This window comes from Dermacentor silvarum, chromosome 5 (assembly GCF_013339745.2).
Source record: "Dermacentor silvarum isolate Dsil-2018 chromosome 5, BIME_Dsil_1.4, whole genome shotgun sequence".
Classification (NCBI taxonomy): Eukaryota; Metazoa; Arthropoda; class Arachnida; order Ixodida; family Ixodidae; genus Dermacentor; species Dermacentor silvarum.
In genome coordinates, this window is record NC_051158.1 from 150,432,093 (window position 1) to 150,459,382 (window position 27,290).

The window sequence follows — 27,290 nt, forward strand, 5'->3', positions numbered from 1 at the left end:
TTCAACCCGGGACCGCAATCACGTTCACCGGTCATCGTTCTTCTCACTCACGCGTGCGTGTAACAATGTCACCTTGCACTGCCTCGTTTGTGGTTTTACCGTGGGCTCCCAAAGTCAACCGACCTACTGATCTTTAGTTAACTTCCAACCCCGACAGGATATCCAATTTTAAGCATAGAATGGCATCTGCGAACGTTAGCGCTGGCCCCATTACTCCTTTACTTATACACCTGATACTAATTGTGGCCGCACAGTGCTGTGTTTCATTATTGCTACATTGCGCTTCCCCTTTATTTTCAGATTATCTTGGTAGTTGCTTGAGTAATTCTTTCCTTCGTTTATGTGTACGCCGAGGTACTTATATTGCTTGACTATGGGTATGACGTGTTGTTCAATTGACACCACGTAATTACTCGTCTCATCATTAAAGATCAGAATTTCTTATTTCTCTGTACTAAACTTAGGCCTATAGATTTGTCGCTGCGTTGCCACAGATATTCGAAAATTTCTGTAAATCTCTTGTATTGTCCGCTGGTAGCGCCATGTCGTCTGCGTACATGTCGTCTGCGTAGTGTACGTAAAACATGGCGGCGGTCCCGGCCGCCCGCTTCGAACTGAATGTGGAGTTGCCGTTGAATAATTCACTTCGTTGGTAGGAAATGACTGCGTAAATGGCTTTCGCTTATCCTCAGGCAGAATCGACAATATGTTTTTATGGATAATTTAGCGGAGTTTTCGAGATCGCTTCTCGTTTCGAACGCGCCTAAGCCTAACGAAAGAAATTTGATTATGATGATGATGATGATGATGATGGTGATTTATTGGCATCCCCTTTGAAACGGGGTGGCGACAAATAGTCACCTAGCCTGCTTGATTTAATCAGGTATACTACACATGTTTTTATCTCGCATTTTTGTATACCTTTTTCAAAAATTTAGCTTGTACCGCTGCCTATGATTTTAAGAGATCAGGTCGTATCCATCTTTTCCCTGCTTTTTTTCCACCAGTACTCTAATCGTCTCTTGCTGATCTCTACGGCTGGTCTGTTTATGTTTCCTTCCACTTTAAACCCAAGCGCTTCTGGGAGTTGCACGTTACCTACGGTTCTCGCTGGGTGGATCCCGTCGCATTCCATTAGGATGTGCTGAGTGGTCTCTGGATCTTTACTGCAGCATACACATGTCTCATCTAGTTCCGAATATTTGTTCCGATATGTTTTCGTCCTTAGGCAACCGGCTCGAGCCTCAAATAGCAAGGCACTGCCCTTTGTGTTATCGTACAGATTTTCCCTTCTAATTTCTTTCTTCTCATTCTTGTAAATCTCCATTGTCCCTTTCGTTTCCATTCTTTGCATCCAATTCACGGTCTCTATTTCTCTCACTTTCTTTCTGATGACCCCTGGTTGTCTATTTACAGTTTCGATTATCCTGTACTTGGTTGCCAACTTCCTTGACCTCTTCCTCCATTCTGTGTCCACGCTTTTCATGTAGAGATACTTGTGCACTTTAGCCGCCCATTTATTTTCATCCATGTTCCTGAGCCTTTCTTCAAAACTAATTTTGCTTTGTGCTTCTCTGACTTCAAAAGAGGCCCAACCCATGTCTCCATGCACTGCCTCATTTGTCGTATTACCGTGTGCTCCCAAAGCCAACCGGCCTACTGATCTTTGGTTAACTTCTAAACCCGCCAATATATCCGATTTTAAGCATATAATGGCATTTGCGAATGTTAGCGCTGGCACCATTACTCCTTTCCAGATTCCACGCACCACCTCATACTTATTGTGGCCCCACAGTGCTCTGTGTTTCATTAATGCTGCATTCCGCTTCCCCTTTATTTTCAGATTATCTTGGTGGTTGCTTGAGTAATTCTTTCCTTCGTTTATGTGTACGCCGAGGTACTTATATTGCTTCACTATGGGTATTACTTGCTGTTGAATTGACACCACGAAGTTACTCGTGTGTTCATTAAAGATCATAATCCCTGATTTCTCTGTGCTAAACTTAAGGCCTAGATTTGTCGCTGCGTTCCCACAGATATTCGCAAGTATCTGTAAATCTTTTTTATTGTCCGCTAGTAGCACAATGTCGTCTGCGTACATCAATCCAGGGACCTTCTGTTGCACCATTTGTCCATTACGCATGTAGGATAAATCAAAACCTAATTCGCTGTTTTCCAGTCGTCTTTCTATGCCCTTGACGTAAAGCGTGAACAACAATGGTGACAGAGCGCATCCTTGCTTCAATCCTTGGTGAATTCCCACCATTTCATTTCCTTTTCGACCTTCCCATGCCACTTGTACTTGGTTGTCTCGATATATCTCCCTCAGCAGCTCCACGAAATCGTCATCTATGCCTTCGTATTGAAGAATATCCCACAACAATTCCCTGTCTACGTTGTCATAAGCTCCTTTAATATCTAGAAATGCTACCCATAAAGGTCTTTTCTGAGCTACTGAAATCTCTATGCACTGAGTTAGTACAAACATATTGTCTTCTAAGCGTCTGCCTGGCCTGAACCCATTCTGTAGTTCCCCCAATACACCGTTTTCCTCCACCCACTTCGACAGTTCTAATTTTATGGCTTGCATTGCCATTCTATATATCACCGACGTTACTGTAACTGGCCTGTACGAGCTCGTCTTATCCTTATCTCTTTTGCCTTTGTAGATGAGATTCATCTTGCTTTCACGCCATCCAACGGAAATATTCTTTGTTCTAATCACTTGCTCTATGGCATTAGTCAGCAGTGCCTTGCTTTTTGGACCGAGGTTTTTGATTAGCTGTATTGGGATTTCATCGGGTCCTGCTGCCGTGTTGTTAGGGACATTTTCTGCTGCCTTTTTCCAATAGAAGCTTTCTATGCTGAATTTTGATCTCTCAAGCCTCTCTGTTATTGCTGGATCTGTTGTCTGAACTACACTTTTTCTCGTACCGAAGTTATGCCTGATAACGTCTGTGATGTACCGCAGCGCATCATCGCCTTCATAGATGTTACCGTCTTCATCCCTTATAGCCGTTTGCGAGTTTCTAGTTGGAGCTCCGAGTGCTTTTATATGGTTCCAGAATCTTTTTGGGGCGCCTTTGTCTCTTTTGTGAATGTTATGCACCCAACGTTCACTTGCGCATTTAATTTTCTCTTGCACGAGCTCACTCGCAACCCTTTTCTTTTCTCTGTATGTATTCCATCTAAGGAGCACCTCTTCTTCTTGTAATCCCAACTTTTTGGCTTCTCGATGAACCCTAGATGCCTCTTTACGCTCTTCTATAGCTTGTTTAATTTCCTTGTTCCACCACTTACGTGGTTTCCTCTTTCCAATCCAACAATTGTATTGCCGTGTCCGCCTTATTTCATGCTGCATAACCTCCACCAGTTCCTTATATTCCCAGACTGCTGTAGGAAAAGCCTCAATTTTCTTCTCTATGTTGTTTGCGATCTCTGTTATTTGGTCGTCATTCATTTTTAAAAACTCTGAGGCTATTGGTTCATGTTCTGCGCTGGTATCTCTCCCAAAATTTAATGCTAAACGTCTATGATCGCTTCCCAGGCTATTTTTTCCATTTTCATCTATTATCATTTGTTCCAGTTGTTCGTAGACCATTTCTGAGACTAAGGCGTAGTCGATACATGACTGCCTGTTTCCGCATTGCCACGTTACCTGTCCATGACACTTATTTTCCCTGTTAACTACTATAAGGTTCTGTTCATCACACAAATCCAGCACTAGAGAGCCGTTGTAATCAGTATATCCGTCTAAATCGTCCATGTGCGCGTTCATATCTCCCACTAATATCACCTGGCCCGAGTTACTGAACTCATTAATATCGCTTCTAATGCAATCTACCAATTCCTTATTTTTTTCCCTGCTATCACTACCTGTCCATAGGTAAGCTACTCCCAGCCACGTCTTTTTACCTTGCCATGTACCACTAATCCATAAATGCTCTTTACATGTCTCGTTTACCCTTCGCCACTTCAGACCTCGCCTAACTAGTACGCCTACGCCTCCGCCTTTCCTTGACCCGGTCATTCTGTTGCACCCTTCCCATACAAAGTTGTCAATAACAGGCGGCTGCTCCAAATCTCGTAGATGCGTTTCGGTCAAGGTGTACACGCTAATCGCTTCATCATTCAGTTGCGTTTGAATTTCCAGCCATTTTTCCTGCTTACGACCACCCTGCATGTTAATGTAGCAAATTTTACGTTCTCTATTCTTATCCTTTCTGCGCCTTTTCCTGACTCCTGGTCGCCTAATTCTGCCCTTTACTGGTGTTTCGCTATGTTCAATACTCAATCCTGCTTCCTGATTGCCTGGGGCCCGCCTAAAAAAGCTACAGCTCGTGCCGCGAATCGACTTCCGACCGGTGTTGCTACACTTTCACTAAAATGTATCCCGTCACGCACAAAAGAGCCTTCGCGGCCTGCTCGGTGCACTTCTCGGTTGATGTCAATGACCGTAAAATTCATTGCTTTAGCTAGAGTCCAAATTTCCCTGTTTACTGCAAGAACTGCCCTTTCAATTTTATAACCCTGCCTTTCAACCTCTGGCACCGTGCACACCGCGATTTGTACTTCTTTTGAAACATTCCGCAGGTCGGTGACCCCTTTGGCTATTTGCTTTGTGATTCCTGCTCCTCGTCCGTTCAGTACGTCAATCACTGCGCCCATTATCACCACTAGGTGTCTCACATGCGTTCCTTGGCCTTCGCTATCACCTCTCTAATCGGCTTTCCGGGAAGCGCGCTAACCTGGACTCGTTCGTCTGCCCCTACCCTCTCTGCTATCGCCGGTTCTACTTTACGCATGTTGGAATCCCCAACAAAGACAACTCGACGCTTTCCTTCCCCCTCACCGCCGAAAGCTGCCCCCGAAGTCACAATGCCCTCCCCTCCTTTCTTATCCTTGCCCTTGGTTTTGTTTTCTTCCCCGGCCGCGTCAGTGGTATCCCCTTCGTGATTATCACTGACGTTTCCGCCACTGCTTCCCGGCGTGGCGGGTTCGGCTGTCTCTGCACTCGCATCGGAGCCAGCTCCGTTCGTGGTGCTCGCCTCGATGCGTTCATCATTGCTTTGCAGAATGGTGGCGCTCAGCTGGATTTCTGCGTTAGCTAGCTTTTCTTCTGCCTCCTTCCTCCGCTTCTGCTCGATTTCAAGTTCCTTTTCTAGCTTTCCAACCCGCTTAGCTAACTTATCTTTGTCTTGCTCTAGGCGGTCTAGCCGCGACCCTAGCACACACATCCTACAGATAAAATCTGCACCATTCGCTTCGCGTGCTGACTTAAACCGCGTTTCTTCCAGCGCGTAGGAACGCTCGCACTCAGAACAACGCACGCGTGGGTTCCCCCTAGTACCAACCATCATCTCGTACTAACAAGGCCTAGATGTGGGAAAAAAAAATTTTTTTTTACCTACTTTTATCTAAGCGAGAAGACCAAGAAAGTGAGAAAGCCTTAAAATAATTTATAAAGATTGCTTGGCTAAGCTAACCCTCCTAAAAAAACCAAAAAGTGAAATATAAAATAACAAAACTTATCTCTTTGGCACGCTGCTCCTGCTGCGCTGAAATGGCACCTCGACTCGACACGTCCGCTCCCGTCGGCTTCACTCGTGAGTCTCCGAGATGTGAGCGCCACCTGTCGATAAAGTCGGGAGATAAGCGCGACGACGACATATGGCCTCTGAGATGGGAGGATTTCGGAGGCTATGGTAGACAGCTTGTACTGCTTGTCTGTTTCGTTGCAGATCGACGGACATGTGAAGTAAAAATACAAAGCGCTCCTGGCTGCCATTGCGCTGCTTATCGCACTGTCCGGAGGCACACACACATAGAATTAGGTACCCTATGTATGCGAAATTCAAAGCGTAATGGAATAGCGTCCCGCACGTAAACTACGCTATAACGCTATACTAAAACTCTCTGCAAAGTTCATTTGCGTAACGGTAACGCTATTTCCAGTAACCCCGCTATTACGCTAACGCTAAACTAAAACTGTCTATTTTCTTTATCTCTCTTCTGAGCATATAGCGCGCAAAAACTCTTCTTCACCTCGCAGAGCACGAGCGTGCGAACGCGCCAGCTGTGGACGAAGACGACGACGCTCGAACGCAATGATATGGTTCGCATAAATGCATGTTCTGCCAGCGTGGCTGTATATTTCAAGGAAGTGGTCGATAGTGTACGCTTCCTGTCTGTGCGTTTTTCGAATGATTATCTCAGTGAAGTGAAAATGAAAACACTGTACAGAGATCCTTGTGATGTACTTTTCCCAGTGCCATTCTACAGAGCCCCATACAGTGGAGGGCCAGGACAGGATGTACTCAAACGGGTGAAACGCATGAAGGTACCACCATGGGGAAAAAAACTTTTTCTTTAAGCTCCACACCGTAACGCTCTCCGTCAAGACTTTTATGAAAGAACGGGGTTGTACTGTATACCATGGGGATCACATTGCTTGATCTGCAAGCAGCCCGAAACCATTGACCATGTCTTTTTGCACTGTTGGGAGGGGGTTTACTTCTGGGGTGTGTTACAGCGAAAACTCAACAAAGAGTTGCCGCTGGACCCCCACGGGATAAGATTTTTAGCAATTAAGGATGACGACCGGGTGCCCTACGACTTTATCACAATGAATGCGCTCCACTGTTTATGGCGCGCACGAAGGGCGGGGTACCATTGTGATACTGACGCTAGGCCTGCACGTATTCATTTCAAACAATGTATTGCAAGATTTATTGAAGCACAGAAAATGCAAGAGTGTGTGCCGGATTGGCTGTCAAGGCCAGAACCTTTGACAGCCATGAAGGAATTTTGATGTGACAACGCCGGTCCAACACGGAGGGGCGGCTTGTATGTTTTTCCCTTCCTTTTTTTTCTTACATCCTGTATAATTGCTTCCAAATGTGATATTTGAATGTGTGCACATTAGTTTGTTTCTGTCAATTCAAAGATCGGCAATAAAAAAAAAGTGGCTGTATAGCCTAGTGGTTACGACGCTCGCCTTGGGACCGTGGGTACGCGTGCTCGAATCCCGCCACGGCAAGAAAGTTTATTCTCTTTTATTTCTTGATAGTTTCTTGATACGAACCACAAACCACAAATTATGGCTGGCTTAATGAACAGCTTCGCTGTTAAAAATAAAGAGCCCGGTCGCTTGACGTCTCAAGGCGTGGTTTCTATAATGATGGGACAAGAATGGTAGAGTGAGAAGGTGGCCAGAAAAGAAAATATGATTGATACATCTTTCATAGGAAGCGGTAGAACACGAATGTGAATCGTGTCTTCACAGAAGCTGTTGCATCTGTGCTTCGTGAAAGCAAGGTACGCTGCAGCGAAAGGCGCACGATTTGCGCATTAGAGACCGTGTTGCCGGCTTGATTGGCGCGCAGCGTCCTGTTGGTGAGCGGCATCCTCCTGCCGAGTCGCTTCGGCGAAGGTACGAGCATTTGGGTCCGGCTCCGTAGAGTCATGGGCAGCCAGTTGCGACGCTCTCAGCTTCAGGAATGCGAGTGGCAGAGTTCGCACCGTGCGCCGCGAACGCGCGAAGGCGTTCTGCTTCAAGCTGGTGTGTCCCTCGCCCGACAAAAACAAGATTCGCCCGTCGACGCTGTTGCCTTTCTGTGCCTCCTAGCGCGGCAGTTTTGTTACGTTTATGCCATCGCAAGTGAATCAGTAGGCAGCGTGTAGCACTCATGATGCATGTTTAAGCTGCACTCCGGAGGCGACGAGGCATCACAGGCTAATCAGACGCGAAAGGCAAACTATGTGCGGAAACTGCGTCGTCACCTCAGCAGAAGGCCTACACCAGGCTACACCGCATTGGAGCCTCCGCAGCACTGAGGCTAACGAAGCGCTCACGGTCGGCGCTCGTTAGGGTCATGATGCAGTACTTCGTTTCACTGCTCCTAGATGGAGGAGCCATCCCTGTGAAGAGCTCATTTCACGCGTTCGCGCCGACGTCACATCCGTTACAGGAAGTTCGTGGTGGACTCCCACATAAAACACTTTTGTGTTAAAAAGGATATAGGAGGGTGTTAGGCGAGTGAGAGGTTAGCAAGACATCAGCGAACTGAACAGATACCGTACGTGTTGTAGGCGGCGCGCCTAGGCGTTTTGGGAGAGCCGGTGAGCACGCAAGTAACAACTCATGTCCTTTTCTTACCCATAATATACATCAATACACAACAACCTATATTATTCGGTAGCACTAAATGAGCTACTTTCTTGTGTAAGAGCATTTATTAAAAGAAATGGTGTACTGCCATTCCAAAGTAGTTGTGGGATCACAGTGGAAACGTTTTTGTCACTTCTGGAATTTTTTCTTAATAGCATATCTGCTCTTTTTAATGAACGACTTCATTCCGCGAAATGGAATATGTATTGGGTCGTTTGTGGCACTGGTGTTGTGTAATGTATTTCTCTCGTCTATTGATCATGACTTGAAAGATGCTATGGACGCGAGGATTCATAAGATATTTAGGTATGTTGACGGCTTTCTTTTGGCTTCAAACTTTCCTGGCTCCCTGATATACAGAGACACGGTGAAATTTTTTTATCTGTTTTTAAAGGTTTGAGGAGAGCCTGCGTTATACCTTCGAGCAACCTACCCAATATGAACTGTAGTCATCTGATATTAACATTATATTTAACGACAGACAAACGTGCTGGTCACACCGACCTCGTGCCGGAAAGAGCTCGTTCCTTTTGACAATGCATATTCGAAAACAGTCAAGATCGGCATAGCTACAATGGACCTCCAATCTTCGCTGCACAAATCGTGCGAGCACAGAGTGGAAGAAATTTGAGGCCGCAGGTGTTGCGACTGAAATTGACTCGGTTCCTATGCTGGGTCCTGACCAGTGTTTCTGAGCATTTGCTCAAGAAACTGATGAGAACATAGGAAAAGACCGAATTAGGACAGAACAATAAAAAAGGCGAGATGAAGTACGATAGTTGCACAAGATTTCAAAAACATTGCGAGTGCGCACTATCGACCAAAAAGTTTACAGACCAAGGGATTTAACAAAAAGCTGAATATCTCCGCAGCCTCAAAACGCAGCCTGGTATTCCCATTTTCAGCCTCTACTGGTATATGCGAACAACATTCTGAGGTACGGTTTTACTGTCAACTTTTAAAGGCTGCTCGGATATTTAGTGTTTCCTGCGATCCCGTGGTCCGGAAACCTTCCTATCACTTGATCCTCCTGAGATCGGAACACATGCATGGGACAAAATCGCTGTGCAATGTGGATTTTATTCTGTACTGCTATGCTGTGAACTTCAAAAGACATTTTTTTACAATTTAAATACTGTGACGTAGTGTTAACAAGGCCTTTAATACGCCCCGAAGACTCGGCGGATCCATCATACACGAGGCACAGATCAGTCTCAAGCTGAGTCCCCACAAGTGACGAAGACGACGAAGCCGATGAGATGATTAAAACTTTATCATTAATTTGAATCGACTGCCTTCCTAAAATAGTCAATTATAATAAGTAATTAGAACACCAAGCAGAATTCATCTTCCTTTTTTCTTTCTTTGTATCTTTTTCTAATTTTTTAAAATCCATTTTCTCTAAACCGCCCAATTCTTGGACGATCCCCCACGGTGGGTATGTGCCATTTGTACTGTGGATGATCATCATCATCAACGTGTGCAGCCAACGAAGAAGTCACTAAGAAATTCCCACACTAATTTCCCCCACGTTCGAGCGGCCAGCCTGGCTGCAACTTAAAGGGACGGCGAACGCCTTGTGAAAGGCTTCATGCGAGAGACGTGGACAATCTCGGCAGCGCGACAGCGGCGGTCAGTTGGAACCTGTTAGCTGAGGGACTAGCGGCACCTATCGGCAAGCGAGAGAGATACCTCCTGGGACTGCCGAGCGAGGCGGGAAGGGAGAGACCACGTGACGACGAGCGTTCGAGGCGTGAAGACGCGGCCGCCGAGGTGCTGATCATGTAATCCAAATGCATCGTTAATAAATCAAGTTGTTTTTAGTCATCGATCGTGCCATCATATGCGTCAACCCCCCTGACAAACCACACACTATAGGCTGGGCTCCAGTATCTATTAACGCCGTCAAAGAGACACTGTTGACGTGAACATCAAGTAAGTTCTGGTTCGTTGGGAGCTTCAGTGGAGGATTTCGACACGACGAAGATAATGCAGCACTATCCCCAGCAGAGTGCATACGGCAGGCATTGCCAAATCCTGACTGGGAGCTTACCACTGTCGTTGAAAAGAAAAGTCTACAATCATTGCATTCTACCGGTGCTAACATATGGGGCAGAAACTTGGAGGTTAACAAAGAAGCTCGAGAACAAGTTAAGGACCGCACAAAGGGCAATGGAACGAAAAATCTAAGGAGTAACGTTAAGAGACAGGAAGAGAGCGGTGCGGATCAGAGAACAAACGGGGGTAGACGATATTCTAGTTGACATTAAGCCGAAGAAATGGAGCTGGGCAGGCCATGTAATGCGTAGGATGGATAACCGGTGCACCATTAGGGTTACAGAATGGATACCAAGAGAAGGGAAGCGCAGTCGAGGACGGCAGGAAGTCAGGTGGGATGATGAGGTTAGGAAATTCGCAGGCGCAAGTTGGAATACGCTAGCGCAAGAGAGGGGCAATTGGAGATCGCAGGGAGAGGCCTTCGTCCTGCAGTGGACATAAATATAGGCTGATGATGATGATGATCCCCAGCAGCTGCATGGTCTAGTTTTCCGTCCGAGTGGGTCCATAATTGGTCGGCGACGAATAGCGGCGTTTCTGGCGCGACGGGGACCGAATGCGCTCAGGTGACGGCGAGCGAGCGGGACGACTGTCATCGACGGATACGTCAGAGGTAGGAGGCATACGGCAAGGCGAGTAGCGGCGACAGTCGGCATATGGGTGAGGAGATGGGGAAAAGTAGCTCGAATACTGGGACGTCCACGAAGTGCGGCAGTGACGAGCTACGTGGCCAATTTGGAGGCATCGGAAGCACATTGGCTTGTCTTCCGGAGCTCTCCACTCTGTAGGGTTGCTGTATCTGGGAGGGGAACACAGATCGCTGTGAGGAGCAGCTGTCGGCACCGGTCTAGGCCGTGTTAGGGAGCCGGGATAACTTTGGAATGACGTGGCGGCTTTTGGCGAGCTCACAGCGGCGGTATTCCTTGACAGTGACGTCGATGGTTGAAACTTTGTTGAAGATCAACAAGTTGAACGCGTCGTCCGCGATCCCTTTGAGAACGTAGGCTACTTTGTCAACCTCAGCCATTTTCTCGTCGACTTTCCGGCAAAGAGCGAGCGCGTCTTTTATGTACGAGACATAGGATTCAGTGGAAGACTGTACTCGGGTAGCAAGTTGTTTTCTTGCAGCCAGCTGCCGACCGGTCGATTTTCCAAAGAGGTCGCGGAACTTCTCCCTGAAAGCATTCCAGCTAGAGATCTCGTCCTCGTGTGTCCGGAACCAGACTCTAGGTGTTCCGCTCAAGTAGAATAGCACATTCGCTAGCATAATGGTAGGGTCCAGCGGTTTTTTCGGCTAACACGCTCATACAGGGTGAACCAGTCCTGAACGCCGACATTATCTTGGCAGGAGAATATGGCAGAATCGCGGCGATTGGTAACCGTGACCTACGTTGTTGTCGGGTTTGCAGGAATAGAAGCAGACCAGGTGTCGTCACCGAGAGCCATGGCGGAAAGCAGGACGGTGCGGCAGCTGCGGAGCTCCGTGGCGCGGACGGGGAACGGCACTCTCCGCCAAAATGTTATGCGAACGAAGGAATAAGCCCTGGAGACTATTTACAAAGTATATTTACAAGAGACAACTGGCAGCGCTCCCTTACAAAAATGGTTATTGAATTTCCGTTGTTGATATATTGTATTATCATTGATTCAACCGAAATTCCATGAAATTTCAACACTCATTGAGCCAGCACAATAGGAACTCAACAAAATTTTTATTGATCACTAAAGAATAATTTTTTTATTGATGAAATAATATTGATTCCCCATTGTCAAATTCCAACAACTGGACTGAGTTAAAGAGGCGACCTACATTTTCCAGAAAAAAAAAACACTGAAATTCTTATTTTGTTTAAGCTACAACATGAAAAAGATTTAGTGCAGGTGTTGCAGTGTAAAACTCGAACATTGTACTACCAAGGAGAGTAGAGGAACATCATGCAGTGCAAAGTATGCACAGAACATGGCTGTGCAGTGTAGAGCAGGGCCACATCAGCTTAGGCTTATGGTACACAATAGCCAAATAAAAGCTATCCTTATTGGGGTGTAGATATTGTGGACATTGAAATTATCAAAAACAGCTGGCATTATGCAGGCCCCTTACATGTCTTGAAACAGTTACAAAGGTGTCAATACAGTGAAACCAAATTGCATGTGTGTTAGGTATTCTTATAGGAACAAATGGTCTTCCCAGTAGTTTCTTGTACGTCACGCAATGTTTTTCGAGAAGGGACACGATATGCTTGTAGTGTCCGTCCTACTTCTCTGTCCTTGTGTTTCGCTCAACCTTTACTTTATCACGGAGCTGTATCAACTTGCCCAAATGTCAGCCTAGTTCAATCCTTTTTTTAAATGGCAGGAAGCCATGGGTGCACCTCTAAGTATATTGTTATGCATGTCTTGTTACATAGCGGTGGAGCTAGGGGCAACTAGCAGCATGCCTTATGTAGTTTCATTGCATGCCAGTCATCACACAAGTCAAACTTGCAGTGTAAAAATTTGAATTTCAATGTGTGTGCAATTCAAATTGCATTCACACTTTAGAAAATGAAGTATGATGAGGACCAGTCATGCTTCAAATATAGACTTCATATATATATATATAATGTAGTAGTTTAAACATTTTAGCTTGTTTAAGTGTATCAATGATTATGCTTTGAAGCTATCTTGCACGGTTCATTGATGTGTAAAGGGTTGTCACACAAATTGCTGTCAGAAATATTTCAAACTGTTCTCCAACGCAGCAATCAAACTATAATTACCATGCACATTTGATATAACACTAGGTTTTCTTGATTTATACTGATGATGTGTTAGGCTGTGTGTGGATCATGCACTAAGTTTCTGAACATTGCACAGGGTACCAGTCCAAAAGGATTTTTATTCTGTAAGGCACAGGGCGCAAAACATCAGAACAACATCAACATATCATACTTCAACAGTTCAGTAATCTCACCAGAAACCTTACAATATACTATGCTTCTCATAAGCACTCAAAGTACTCAGAAGCACACAAGCTACACATATTCAAGTTATCTTCTGGTAAAGTAGCCTTGGCTGCAAACACTGTCATCACTCAATGTAGTTATCCTGCAGTTGATATCACTTAACACACATGGAAAGAACCAACAACAATACACAATTTAGAAGCACAACCATCTGCATTTTCAGCATCTAAAACACCTATGCTGCAGTGCAACTGCACAATTTTTATAAACCAACCATCCGGTAAACCCCAACTATACTGGTCTCACCCTTTTTTAACGATTTATAGGCTGATGTTCCAAAGTGGAACGTCGAAATAATATATCTATGATTGCTTGAATTTTATAACTGCAGTAATATTTCTTCAGAGTCTAAGCAAGGGATATGAACAGTGAATGTAATACCCCTGACACATGGGCAAAAGTAAAGTCCTTTGCCGGAAACCCCTTTTGTTACTCCGAAGCACTTTTTGCAGAAAGGAGCTGCACTGATGACACACGGCACCGCACTAACTTCTTTAGGTGGTTCCCCTCAGATGAACCCCGAAAAAAAAACGCTACTTGATAAAGCAGCAAGGAGGAGGAGGAGGAATAAACTTCAGAGAAAACATTTAAAAAATGCTGCATATGTTTTGCTGACATCACTAGGGGCAGGCCTCCTAGCCCGCGACGGGGAAACTAGACGCAGCGACCTCCGGGGGTGAGGTTGCCAGTACTCGAAGTTCGCCATATCCCCCATTATCGACGTACGACGATGTAAATACTCCGACGAATGCAACGACGAATACGGCGAAGACGGCGAATGCAACGATGACTACGACGGACTCAACTACGAAAGACGTAACTGACGTCGTCAGCGCCGACCTCATCATTCGCATTGACGGCCACCAAGTAGCCGCTCTTGTTGACACTGGCTCACATTTTTCAATGATAAGCGCACAGCTCGCCGACAAACTAAGGAAGGTGAAGACGCCATGGCACGGACCCAACATACGAACCGCCGGAGGTCAGTTGATGACACCTGTCGGAATGTACAGCCCGACTCTAAATCGCCGGTTCAACCTTCGTCGCCACCCTCGTCATTCTTGCTGAGTGTTGCAAGGAACTTATATTGGGGATGGATTTCCTGCGTGAGTACGGTGCCGTGATTAAATCCGCGACAGAAGCGTCACGTTTGCAACGAACTCGGATAATGTCACGCATGAGGAGCATCCATAACGTCGCTTACGTATAGCTGCAGACGACGTGATACTTTTGCCGCGGAGTTGCTCTCTCGTACCCGTGCACGGTGACAGCCTGCAGAATGGGACTGGAGTCGCTGAACACATCAATGCGCTAGCACTGAATTGCGGCATATCCATTGTCAGAGCACTTATTAATGTAATCGACTGTCACAACCCCCGTGAACGAGGCGCAGACACCGGACTAAATTCCAAAGCCGAATTATCAGCTTCCGAAAATAATCCCACGAAAGCAAGGACAATTAAGAACGGGCCCTCTGGTGCGCCAGCGAACGCCGGTTGCTGTCCAAAGACCGAGTCAGAGCCCAGAGTTGTCAAAACACAACAAAATATATTCTTCACACAAGGCAGTTACACACAAGCTTGCACACTTAGGATAGACACAACACAATACAAATCAGATGGGTATTAGCAAACACAAGAAAATAATTCACGACAAGCAATAAGAGTCCAACACGTAAAGTACAAAATAAATGGAACACTAAGTGTCCAATCGTATTCACCGTGCTGGTTGGTCAGACGATCTCGGCGTGGCTCGGGGCAAATCTCGAAGAATGAACTTCTTCCGGAAATGCAGATGCTCGATGAACTCGTCGACTAGCTTGCCGGGGAATCCCCTTCTTCCGCAGACGCTCGGTCTTCACGTTACATCACTTCACCGGTGCGGATTGAACTCCTGAATTCCAGAATTCCCGAATTCCTGGATTCCGAACTGACGATGCTCGCACGGCGTTTATATAGCCGTCGACGGTCCTTCTCGAACATTCGATCGGAGTTGTGATTCCGTAGCACGGCCAAAGCTTGGGAAGCTTCTATTCTTTTCTAGCACCTTCGACCGCCGCCGTCGTCGAGGGGGGGGGGGGGGGGGGGGTTGATGACTCATGCTGGGGCGCACGCTCACGCTGTAGTTATCTCTTTCGACTCGCCGGGTGAGAAGGTGTCTCGGCGCGCGCGTGTGCTCTCTCACTCTCTCCCTCTCCGGTTAACGTCGCTCCGTCGAGTCTCTTCCAGACGTTTCGGCGCCGTTGTTAGCTTCGTTGCTTGAGGCGTGTGCGCTCTCCTCCTCTGTTGAAGTTGCCGCGGGGCCGGCGTGTTCTTTCGCTGGCTTGCGTGACGCGCGGCGCGCGCTTGGATTCCGCGCTCTTTTGTGACATCGACGGAAGCGCTGAACTCTTGCTGGCGAATTTTAGTAACGAGCGTCGACACATCGTGAGAGGCACTGCTGTCGCTTATTTCGAAGAAGTAATACCGATAGAAGACTGCCACTTAGCGCAGGAGAGGACATCTACGATCCCCACAGCTGCGCCTATTGTAGACGTTAGTTCGACGTTAACGGCCGTTGAGCGAGACCGTCTTCTTGAGCTCATCAACCAGTACCAGGGCTGTTTCTCATCTGCGTCAAGAGTTGGTCAAACGCCACTTACCAAACATCGCATCATTACTGATGTCGACGCCCGGCCTATTCGACAAAACCCTTATCGCGTGGCCCCAATGAACGCGAGGCAACCCAAAGACAAGTGAAGACGATGCTGGAAGATGGCGTTATTCGACCATCTAATGGTCCTTGGGCGTCACCTGTAGTTTTAATGAAAAAGAAGGACGGTAGCCTGCGCTTCTGCGTAGACTATCAGAAGCTCAATCATGTCACAAAGAAGGACGTTTATCCACTGCCACGTATTGATGATTCCTTGGACAGGTTGCGAAACGCGTGCTACTTTTCCTCAATGGACTTGAAAGGTGGTTATTGGCAGATCGAAGTGGATGAGAGAGACCGTGAGAAAACCGCCTTTGTGACGCCTGATGGACTTTACGAATTTCAGGTGCTCCCCTTCGGTTTGTGTTCAGCGCCAGCAACATTTCAGCGTCTAATGGACACTGTGCTCTCTGGACTCAAATGGCAAACATGCCTGGTGTACCTGGATGGCGTGATTGTCTTTTCCGCAACGTTCGACGAACACTTACGAAGGCTGAAAACTGTTTTTGAAGCAATACGATCTGCCGGTCTCACGTTGAAGCCTGAAAAGTGCCATTTTGGTTTTCAATAGCTCCAGTTCCTTGGTGACGTCATCAGTAACCAAGGAGTCCCACCTCTTCCGGATAAAATTGCTGCCGTCGCTAATTTCCCGACCCCATCAGACAAAAATTCCGTGCGACGTTTTGTGGGACTATATGTGCATATTACCGGCGATTTATTGCGAATTTTTACGCATCGCGTGGCCGTTAACACAGCTCACCAGAGAAGATATACCTTTCACTTGGGGCGAAGACCAGCAGCGGGCATTTCACGAGCTCCGGCAACGTATGCAAGCGCCTCCTGTGCTTGCACACTTCGATGAAGACGCCCCGACGATATTGCACACAGACGCTAGTAATGTCGGTCTAGGGGCGGCGCTCGTACAATGGCAGGACGACAGCGAAAAGGTGATTGCTTACGCCAGCAGGACACTGTCCCGAGCGGAGGCTAACTACTCCACCACTGAAAAAGAATGCCTCGCAATGGTATGGGCAGTTCTGAAATTTCGTCCGTATTTGTACGGTCGGTCCTTCACCGTTATTAGCGATCACCATTCGCTGTGCTGGCTTATTAATTTGAAAGATCCTTCTGGCCGGCTCGCACATTGGAGTCTTCGAATCCAAGAGTTCGACTTTACTCTCGCATACAAGTCAGGAAAACGGCACGCAGACGCCGACTGCCTTTCTCGGTCTCCTGTTGAGACGGCACCACAAGACGATGACGACACGGTCTTTCTGGGACTCGTGGACACTGCCGATCTTTCACGCCAGCAACGGGATGACATTGAATTGCTGCCGCTGATTGATTACCTGGAAGGACGAACCAACAGCGTGCCGAGGCTATTTACAAGAGGGCTGGCGTCATACTGCTTGCGCCGCAACGTACTCTACAGGAAGAACTTCTCCCCTAGCGGCAGTAACTACTTACTCGTTGTTCCCTCATCGCTTCGACGTGAAATTTTACACGCCTGGCACAACGAGCCGACCGCTGGGCACTTGGGCTACACTCGCACATTGGCACGGATTCGGCAGAATTACTACTGGCCGAGACTTGCTGCGGTCGTTAAGCATTATGTTCAGACATGTCTGGATTGCCAGCGCCGCAAACCGCCTTTCGTAAAGCCAGCCGGCCTTCTGCACCCTGTTCAAGTACCTGCCACACCATTTGCACAAGTAGGCATGGATTTTCTGGGCCCCTTCCCAACGTCTACTACCGGCAATAGGTGGACAATCGTCACCACGGATTATCTCACTAGATATGCCGAGACAGGTTCTCTGCGACGGGGAACATCAGATGAAGCGGCACAATTTTTTCTTGAATCCATTGTTTTAAGACATCGCGCTCCGGCAGTAGTCATCACGGACAGAGGTACTGCGTTCATGGCCAAGTTTTTGGACATCGTTCTACGTTTAAGTGGTACCGCCCACCGGAAGACCACGGCCTATCACCCTCAAACAAATGGGCTGACGGAACGACTCAACAGGACACTGGCTGACATGATAAGCATGTACGTCGATGTAGAGCACAAGAACTGGGACGAGGTTTTACCCTATGTCACCTTCGCGTACAATACGGCTCGTCAAGAGACCACTCACAAGACACCCTTCAGGCTCGTGTACGGCCGTGAGGTTACGACAACATTAGACGCAATGCTCCCTCATGAATTTGATGACAACGAGACGGGTGCTGAAGAGATCACACAGCGAGCAGAAGCAGCTAGGCAGCTTGCGCGTTGGCGAATCAACGAACAACAGTAATGTGACGTCAGACGCTACAATCTTCGGCACAGACCCGTATAACATACAACATCGGCGACAAAGTGTGGGTCTGGACACCTATTCGTCGGCGTGGGCTCTCTTAAAAGCTCCTGCGCAGATACTTCGGGCCCTACATAGTTCTTCGACGCATCAGTGAGGTCACCTACGAAGTCGTTCCGGATGGCTCTCACTGTTCAAAGCACCGACGGCATTTACCCGAAGTCGTTCAGGTGCTTCGTATGAAGCCGTACTATGAAGACTGACAAGACTGCACAGTTCTTTTCCTTTATCGCAGTTTGCCATGCCTCTGTCATCGGGACGATGATTTTTTTTCTACGGGTGGAGCCAATGGAACAACTATATTGTCACGTAGTAGTGACGATGAAGCAAAAAGTCGTAAAACTGGGAATGACGAAACTGATTCTTTATTGGGCGAACCTGTGCCCACAAAAGCAAGTTTCACTTGAAGCACAACGATAGCGGCGAACACACTCGGCGATCGTCGAAATCTGATCAGCGGCGAAACGCGTCGGCTTTTATACCTGAGTCATCGAAGGTTCCAGATTAATCCCTGATTCCCGCGTGTCTTCCAGAAAGTTCTAGACAATTCGCGTCGCTCATACAATCAGATTACATGGGCGTCGGTGACCACAGACGACGGATAGAAGCATCGATAACGTCCGAGAAGCTTCCAATGCAGGCGCGTCCTGCGCCGAGCGATAACGTTTAACATTTGTCAGCCAATGTTGAAAGCGGCCACCAGTGAAAGATAAACATGTGTACGTGTCAATACCCTCCCCTTAAAAAGCATCGTCCCGATGCTACAAACAAACACGAAAGCGAAAACAAAACCATGCGTAATAAACAAAATAACAAAAAACAATAACAAAATAACAAAGTACCTAAGTTTGTCAGCGGGCGTAGAAAGGCTTAAGACGCACCACGTGGATGACTTCAGGTCGTGCCCGGCGCCGCTGTGATTGCGAAATGCCGTCTGGCACGACCTCATAGTCCAGTGCGCCAATACGTCGGGTGATCTTATATGGTCCGAAATAGCGACGTAACAGCTTCTCGTTAAGTCCTCGTCGGCGTATCGGAGTCCAGACCCAAACACGGTCACCGGGCTGGTACTCGACGTAGCGTCGTCGAAGGTTGTAGTGTCGGCTGTCGGTCCTCTGCTGGTTCTTGATGCGCAGTCGGGCGAGCTGTCGACCTTCTTCGGCACGCTGCAAATAAGTGGCAACGTCGAGATTTTCTTCGTCAGCGACGTCTGGTAGCATGGCGTCAAGCGTCGTTGCCGGGTTCCTTCCGTAGACCAGGTTGAACGGCGCCATGTGCGTCGTTTCTTGCACGGCCGTGTTGTATGCGAAGGTCACGTACGGAAGGATGGCATCCCACGTCTTGTGTTCGACGTCGACGTACATTGCCAGCATGTCGGCGATGGTCTTATTTAGGCGCTCGGTGAGGCCATTCGTCTGCGGGTGGTAGGCGGTGGTGCGGCGATGGCTTGTCTGGCTGTACCGCAGGATGGCTTGAGTTAGTTCTGCCGTAAAGGCCGTGCCTCTGTCGGTGATGAGGACTTCTGGGGCACCGTGACGCAGGAGGATGTTCTCAACGAAGAATCGGGCTACCTCGGCGGCACTGCCTTTGGGCAAGGCTTTTGTTTCGGCGTAGCGGGTGAGGTAGTCCGTAGCGACGACGATCCATTTATTTCCGGACGTCGACGTCGGAAAAGGCCCCAGTAAGTCCATCCCGATCTGCTGGAACGGTCGGCGAGGTGGCTCGATTGGCTGTAGAAGTCCGGATGGCCTTGTCGGCGGTGTTTTGCGTCGCTGACAGTCTCGGCATGTCCTTACGTAATGGGCGACGTCGGCAGAGAGGCGAGGCCAGTAGTATTTTTCTTGTATCCTCGCGAGAGTGCGTGAAAAACCGAGATGTCCAGCCGTTGGGTCGTCATGGAGAGCTTGCAGAACCTCTGGACGCAATGCTGAGGGTACCACGAGGAGGTAGTTGGCTCGGAGAGGCGAGAAGTTCTTCTTTAGGAGAATGTCGTTTTGCAAGAAAAACGACGCCAATCCTCGCCTGAACACCTTCGGCACAATGACGGTCTTGCCTTCCAGGTAGTCTACAAGGCTCCTTAGTTCCGGGTCGGCTCGCTGTTGTTCGGCGAATTCGTCGGCACTGATTGGTCCCAAGAAAGTGTCGTCATCCTGGTCGTCCTGTGGCGGCGGTTCGACGGGGGCGCGAGACAAGCAGTCGGCGTCAGAGTGCTTTCGCCCGGACTTGTAAACGACGGTGATGTCGAATTCTTGAAGTCTCAGACTCCATCGTGCGAGGCGACCTGAAGGATCCTTCAAGTTAGCTAGCCAACACAAGGCGTGGTGGTCGCTCACAACTTTAAAGGGCCTGCCATAGAGGTAGGGACGAAACTTTGATGTAGCCCAGATGATGGCGAGGCACTCCTTTTCTGTTGTGGAATAATTTGCTTCCGCCTTCGATAGCGACCGGCTAGCGTAACTTACAACCCTTTCTAGTCCATCAGTCCTCTGCACAAGCACGGCGCCGAGTCCTACGCTGCTTGCGTCGGTGTGGACTTCGGTATCGGCGTTTTCGTCGAAATGCGCAAGTATTGGCGGCGATTGCAGGCGTCGCTTCAGTTCTTCAAATGCTTCGAGTTGCGGCGTCTCCCACTTGAACTCGACGTCGGCCTTCGTGAGATACGTCAGTGGCTCTGCGATCCGTGAAAAATCCTTGACGAAGCGCCTGTAATAGGCGCACAGTCCAAGAAATCTACGCACTGCCTTCTTGTCAGCGGGCAGAGGAAAGTTGGAGATGGCCGCAGTTTTCTGAGGGTCGGGGCGCACTCCAGACTTGTTGATGACGTGGCCCAAAAACAAGAGCTCCTCATACGCGAAGCGGCACTTTTCTGGCTTTAACGTGAGTCCGGAGGTTTTGATTGCTTGAAGAACTGTTTCAAGGCGCCGCAGGTGTTCTTCGAAGCTTGAGGCAAACACAACGACGTCGTCCAAATAGACGAGGCAAGTCTGCCACTTCAAGCCTGCCAGTACTGTATCCATGACGCGTTGGAAAGTCGCAGGTGCCGAGCAAAGACCAAACGGCATGACCTTGAACTCAAACAGTCCGTCTGGTGTTATAAAGGCCGTCTTCTCCCGGTCCCTCTCGTCGACTTCGATTTGCCAGTAGCCGGTTTTGAGGTCCATCGACGAAAAATACTTTGCGTTGTATAGTCGATCCAAGGCGTCGTCAATCCGTGGGAGGGGGTATACGTCCTTCTTCGTGACCTTGTTGAGGCGACGATAATCGACGCAGAAACGTAGGGTTCCATCCTTCTTCTTCACTAACACCACGGGGGACGCCCACGGACTCTTGGACGGCTGGATGATGTCGTCGCGTAGCATTTCGTCGACTTGGTGCCTTATGGCTTCACGTTCGCGCGCCGAAACTCGGTACGGGCTCTGACGCAATGGGCGGGAATTTTCGTCGGTTATGATGCGGTGCTTGGCGACAGGGGTTTGTCGAACTTTTGACGACGACGAGAAGCAATCCTTGTATTGCAGGAGCAGAGCTTTTAGTCGTTCTTTCTTATGCCTGGGAAGGTTCTGATTGACGTCGAAAGTTGGTTCAGGTATTATAGTCGTCGTTGCGGGTGCACTGGAATCCGTGAAGGCGAAAGCACTGCTGGCTTGTACTATTTCGTCGATGTAGGCGACCGTGGTGCCTTTGTTAATATGCTTGTATTCGGGGCTGAAGTTCGTGAGTACACCGTTGCTTTCCCTGCACGTAGCTCAGCTATGCCTCTAGCGATGCAAATTTCACGGTCGAGCCGTAAGTGATGATCGCCCTCAATGACGCCCTCCATGTCTGCAGGCACTTCGGTGCCGACGGAAATCATTACGCTGGAGCGAGGCGGAACGGTGACTTGTTCTTCAAGCACATTCAAGGCATGGTAACTTATGCTTGTATGCGGTGGTATCGCGTTGTGCGTTGAAAGCGTTATCGACTTGGACCTTAAGTCGATGACTGCACCGTGTTGATTTAGAAAGTCCATGCCTAGGATGACATCCCTGGAGCAGTGCTGCAGGATTACGAAGCTCGCCGGGTAAGTGCGGTTGTTTACCGTGACTCGTGCTGTGCAGATTCCAGTCGGCGTTATTAGGTGGCCTCCCGCTGTCCGGATATCGGGTCCTTGCCAGGCTGTTTTCACCTTCTTCAACTTGGCGGCGAACGGGCCACTGAAGACGGAATAGTCGGCTCCAGTGTCGACGAGAGCGGTGACGTTATGGCCATCGATGAGCACGTCTAGATCGGTAGACCGGCGTCTGGCGTTGCGGTTAATTCGTGGCGTCGGATCACGGCTGCGTCGGCTTGCTCTGCTGCTGCTACGTCGCGTCGGAAGGTCTTCTTTCGGCGGCGAAGTGTTGTCAAGGCTGTTGCTAGGCGGCGTGCTGATATCTCGTCGTGATGAATCGCGAATCGTCGTCGGCGGCGGCGTCGGAGGATCTTCGGCATTGCGTCGTACAGCAACCGCACCTCCATCGGTTGCTGCCTTTAGTTTCCCGGATAGGGGCTCACGGACCGGCCCCGGGCTGGGCCAGTGTATGGTCGGCGCTGCGGCGACAGGTAACGTCCTGGTGACGGCGAGCGTGAGGGTCGTCGTGGTTGCCACTGGGCTCCGGCGAGGTAGTCGGCGATGTCACGTGGCCGCTCGCCAAGCTGTGGACGTGGCGCGTTGACTGCGAACCCTCGTAGGCCCATCTCGCGGTATGGGCATCGGCGGTAGACATGGCCGGCTTCCCCGCAGTGATAGCAGAGCGGGCGGTGGTCGGGGGCGCGCCAAATGTCCGTTTTTCCCGGGTAGCTGCGCTGGGCGACGGGCGGGCGTGCTGGCTGCGGCGGCGGCGCTGGGCGACGGAATTGCGGCGTTACGGGGCCCTGGCGCGAGCGCAGAGGGGGGCCTTGACGACGGGCGACGGCGGCGTATGTCATCGCTTCCGGCTGGGGTTGCGGCGATTCGGGAAGTACTAGCGATTGCTGGATTTCCTCCCGCACGATATCGGCGATGGAAGCAACTTGAGGCTGCGACGACGGTAGCAACTTCCGCAGCTCTTCGCGTACTATCGCCCTGATGGTGTCTCGTAGGTCGTCGGAAAGTCCTTGGACTTCGGCGTAGTGTGGCGTCGAACGGCGATTGTATTGCCGGTTGCGCATGTCCAGTGCTTTCTCGATCGTCGTAGCCTCCGAGAGAAAGTCTTGGACTGTTGTTGGTGGATTCCGTACCAGTCCGGCGAATAGCTCCTGCTTAACTCCCCGCATGAGCAAGCAAACTTTCTTGTCTTCGGGCATAGCTGGATCGGCGTGCCGGAACAATCGAGTCATTTCTTCAGTGTACATACCGATGCCCTCATTCGGGAGCTGTACACGGTTTTCCAGCAAGGCTGCAGCTCTTTCTTTACGGACGACGCTCGTGAAGGTGTCCAGGAAGGCGGCTCGGAAGAGGTCCCAGGTTGTTAGTGAGCGTTCCCTATTCTCGAACCAGGTTCTGGCGCCATCTTCAAGAGAGAAGTAAACATGGCGCAGCTTTTCGTCGCAGTCCCACTTGTTGAACGTAGCGACCCGGTCGTATGCCTCCAGCCAGCTTTCGGCGTCTTCACATGGCGAACCGCGGAAAGTCGGCGGCTCCCTGGATTGTTGCATCACGACCGCAGATGTTGGCACAGGGGCTGTCATGGTAGCTGCTGCCGAGGTCATGACTTTTGTCCTCTTGGTCTTCTCAGGTAGGGGTTCGTACTCCGGTGGCAGGTTCAGTAGCCTGCGACTAGCTCGCTGGTCGGGGTAGGCGTCGACGTCTTCTAGACGGTGTGGGCTTGGCTCACGGCTGGACGGGGGGGTCCGGTACAAGGACATAAAAGCACCTCCACCAGATGTCACGTAGTAGTGACGATGAAGCAAAAAGTCGTAAAACTGGGAATGACGAAACTGATTCTTTATTGGGCGAACCTGTGCCCACAAAAGCAAGTTTCACTTGAAGCACAACGATAGCGGCGAACACACTCGGCGATCGTCGAAATCTGATCAGCGGCGAAACGCGTCGGCTTTTATACCTGAGTCATCGAAGGTTCCAGATTAATCCCTGATTCCCGCGTGTCTTCCAGAAAGTTCTAGACAATTCGCGTCGCTCATACAATCAGATTACATGGGCGTCGGTGACCACAGACGACGGATAGAAGCATCGATAACGTCCGAGAAGCTTCCAATGCAGGCGCGTCCTGCGCCGAGCGATAACGTTTAACATTTGTCAGCCAATGTTGAAAGCGGCCACCAGTGAAAGATAAACATGTGTACGTGTCAATATTGCCGCGGGTATGTGCCAGTAGGGACAAGGTTGTAGTTGCGCGGCCTTTTAGGTTAAGCGTGGAGACGAAGAAGACGTTGTTGGTTTTTCTTGGCAACTGATAAAGTGTCTTCGTTGGTGCTGCTCCGCGTCCTCGTCGATCCCACGTCGTTACAATATGATAGAGGGCGGCACGAAAAACGCTTAACCAATAATGGATGAATACTGTAGAAATGCAATAGAAAAGACTGTAGTATACCTTTATAGGTATACTACAGTCTATAGGATAGAAACAGTTTCGTTTAGCTTTACGTTACAGCGCCCGATAAGAGTTGCGTTAAACAGGCACAAAATGTAAGCACGCACTGCTGCTGAAGAATGAACCTTTTATCTCAGCTTCGAGATTAAACAGGCCTTTGTAACCCTAAAATATAGCTTTATTTAGGACTGGAGGCTCGTACATCGCTGTGTATTTGTGAGAAGCATTTATTATTCAAGAGCACCGGCTCCTTGCCTAAGGGAAGTAGTACGGCGAAAACGAAAACAGTGCAGTTTCCCTTACGTGCCAGCGAACCCTTGGGAGTACGAATGCTTTTTTCGCACATGCCCGTGCACCCTAGCGTCATAGCAGTCAAACCAGCTTCCAGTTCAGGGTTACCAAGCTCTCTTCCAGCGATCTCCTTAATGTTTCAGTGACCATCAGTGAGCGCCATCGTCCCCAATACCATCAAGTGGCAAAAATGCGGTCAATGTACACTGCAAGGTGCTGAGAGAAGCTGGTTCTTGCAGCAGGGTTGCTATTGCTTTGGACATTTTGTAGGTTCCGGGATATTCCCAATGACGTTTTATTTATCTAAAGTGTGTACAAAGAGTGTGTTGTGTTTCTACATCTATAATGCCTACCGAACAACCAATCAAAGAAAACATAATGCCGCTCAAACACAAATTGTGGAACCTTTGTGAAGCGAGCATTTAGTTAGGCGGTTAACTTATTTCTGTTAAGCTAAAGCTGTGGGTACAATTGCGTTAACTTGCATTCTGTGCAGCCTGCAATCTCATGCGCTGCTCACATTTATCCACCACAATGCTCAAAACATTATTCCCATACACTCACGTGTCCTCGTTCATTGCAGTACACCGGTGGCCAGGTACGCCGAAATTCAAACAAAAAGTCACGATGATGCAGTGTGAGGCGTTTATGTTGCGATGCCACGATTACAAAAGCGATGAATGACGCTTGTTGGTGAGGGCAGATCAGGGGTGTCAGGAGTATATACCTGAAAGTACTACATGTATCTAGGTACATTTCATATTTCATACGGAATCGCTTATAAAAAAAAAGCGTTAACCGACGATTACGATACCCCCTAACGCAATATGTGATCGCAACTCTATACATGTTTCATTTTATATGTTGCCTGCTGCGGACTACCTCATGCGGCACGTTAGAAATGGAGCGAAGTGTGAGGCCACTGCCTCGCTAACCGTAAGATCGCCAGAGGCAGCGCGTCGGTGACGCGTGGGCGCGATTCACTGCATCGGCCGTAGACAGACTTGCGCTCACGCAGCGCTCTGTTTGCATATACCGTATCGGTGCCGTCATCGGTGAGCAGACGACGCGCGCTACTCTGGCGCAATCTCGTTGTCATCGTCGCCGCAGAGCCCTTCTTGCGCGGCACTACGCTTTTCCGCTCACAATTTCGCTATGCCATCCACCTCTGCTTTCCGCCGCGTGGTTCCGCTGCACCCTCCTCCTCCGTTTTCCTCCTCGAGCTTTCGTCGCTATCGCCGTCTTTCATCTGCCGTTGGGCTCCGCGTTCGCTTTCATCCTTCGCCTCGCTCGTTCGTTCGGTTACCAGGGACGCCGACGCAGAGGCTGATGCCGAAGCCTAACGCAGGAACAAGTGCCTAGGAGCTGCGCTCTAAAATTACCCAGGACAACAATGCATTTTAATACGGTTTTGATAGAAGCTGCATCAAAGCCCGTGCCTTTCTAAAATGTGTTCCAAGTGCTCAAAATGCAATGCAACTCCTAACATGGAATATGTGCGGTAATGTAATTATTTAGAAAGGTAATTAGCAAGCTTTGGTAATTCCTTTGTTATGTGATCCAGTTGCTCGTCCCCCTCTTTGAATATTCGGGATAAATTACTAAAGCTATATGTTCTGCCTCAAGGGATTTATGAATATTCTGTAAAGCTCCAAATTTTCACTGTGCATATCTACAAAAGTATCCGCCGCGATACTCAACGAACTAGCGGACACGTCAACCCGGGAATATAGGTGAAGAGTGTTTTGCATTCAAGCTAGAAGAATAGGGTGCTGAATTTCTATTGCTGCGCTATCTGCAATATTCCGATCGCATTTGCCAAATAAAATGACTCGGGCTGTTTCCGGAACCTGGGTGATCTGCAGTGTATATCGGTTCCTGCTTAATCACTGAACTGTAGAAGCATTTTATTAGACAGTAAATATGGGAGGGTAAACATTTGCATAATGATCAGCTGACTAGATCATTGCGGGTGCGGAATAGTTAAAACGTCATCGCCTTGTGCTAGCGTTTCCTCTCACAATCTGCCCGCCGTGGCTGCTCAGTGGCTATGGTGTTGGGCTGCCGAGCACGAGGTCGCGGGATCAAATCTCGGCCACGGGGGCCACATTTCGATGGGGGCGTAATGCGAAAACCCCCCACTACTTAGATTTAGGTGCACGTTAAA